Below are 1,501 nucleotides of genomic sequence, written 5' to 3'. Positions count from 1 at the left end.
AAAAAAAAAAAAAATTCGCTGCACCATTATATCCAAGTTTTCTCGCATTCCATTATGTCCTCGCGTTCCTCAGTTATTTTATGACTAAAACCGGATTTAGTAAATCCAACACGAAGGTGAATTTATTCCTCTGTTGCTTCCGAGTTCTTCCATGATAACGTGGGTTTGATAAATCCAAATTAATCCAAATTTATGTGAATTGATAAATCTAATTTATCGTAAAACTAAGTTTCATCCGAACACCTCCTTAGAGTTTATAAAAATTGTTGTTGATTTGTTGTTATTAGGACATAAATTTGCATTGTTTCCTTTACAAAAAACGCGCATGGTGTTGAATTTTGATTGGACCAGAGGCCAAATCTTATAATCTAATATATTTTTGATAGACTTCATAATAAATTTTGGCTCGTGACTAGAAGTAGTTGCGAGACTGCAGGGTATATCAGCACCGTTAAAACTGCTGTCATTCAATCTGACTTCTTTTCACTTCCCTGCTGCTAACCTTTAGCATATTGTAGCAACTGGGTGATTTTTAACGGTGCTTAAAAATAGTTATCCTGAATACTTTTTAACTTTTAAAAACCTCAGCATAGTTTCTAAAAGAGCTTTTAAGTTAATTCAACCCAATTAAGTTAAGAAATTGACTGAATTTTTCTTTTATTTTATCACAAAACAATGCAAGTAAAGTTCAATGCCATGATAAAACATTTGTCTCCTCGTCTGTTTGCTGTTGTTACGAGCTAATATATTTTAGTAGCATACAACCTATGCAAAATAGCTTTTTTTCCAAAAGTGAGCTGAGAAACATGAGGTCTCGATTGCTTACTATTGTTTTTGGAAAGCATGGAGATGAACTAATTTTATATCCAAATCTTCCAAAACTTTAGCTGAAACCCAACGAACAAAGTACGGAAATGAGCTGCTTGAATTATCTCTCCAAATTCCATTTTGTACCGTTAAAGGCTGTAATAATCTGGGCAGACATTTCATTTCAGATTTAGAGTCTTGGAATGTAGGACAAACTCTTACAAATAACTCGTGTCTTCTTTCATTTTGGGTCTCATAAAATGGAGTAATAATGCAAGGCTAAATTATATTTGAAACCTCGTTGCCCTGCTATTTGAGTAGTGGGATACTTAGTTATCCAAGAGAGATTTTTCGATCAAATGTTGATGACGTAATATTTAAAACTAGTTAACTTTTCCACAAAATTAGTTAACAACTTGACTTCGTCCTGTCATCGAATGTGCGGAGAGAAATAAAACTGTAAAGCACACTTTTCCACAAAACTAGTTAACAACTCGACTTCGTCCTGTCGGTACAGAGCACTGGCTGCAAGACCAAGTTGTGTTTAGTATGAAAGCCAAATCCAGGGAATAATTTCCTGTCAGGTCTCCGGACGTTATGCCGCCACGTGTGATACATTACGGAGGTTATTTCGGAGTTATTGAAGTGGAATCTTGGAGGTTATTTTGGTGTTATTGAATAACCCCGAAAATCA

The sequence above is a fragment of the Phalaenopsis equestris genome, unplaced genomic scaffold, assembly GCF_001263595.1.
Source record: "Phalaenopsis equestris unplaced genomic scaffold, ASM126359v1 Scaffold001170, whole genome shotgun sequence".
Taxonomy (NCBI): domain Eukaryota; kingdom Viridiplantae; phylum Streptophyta; class Magnoliopsida; order Asparagales; family Orchidaceae; genus Phalaenopsis; species Phalaenopsis equestris.
The sequence above is the reverse complement of the archived record's forward strand: the minus strand, read 5'-3'. Positions refer to the sequence as shown.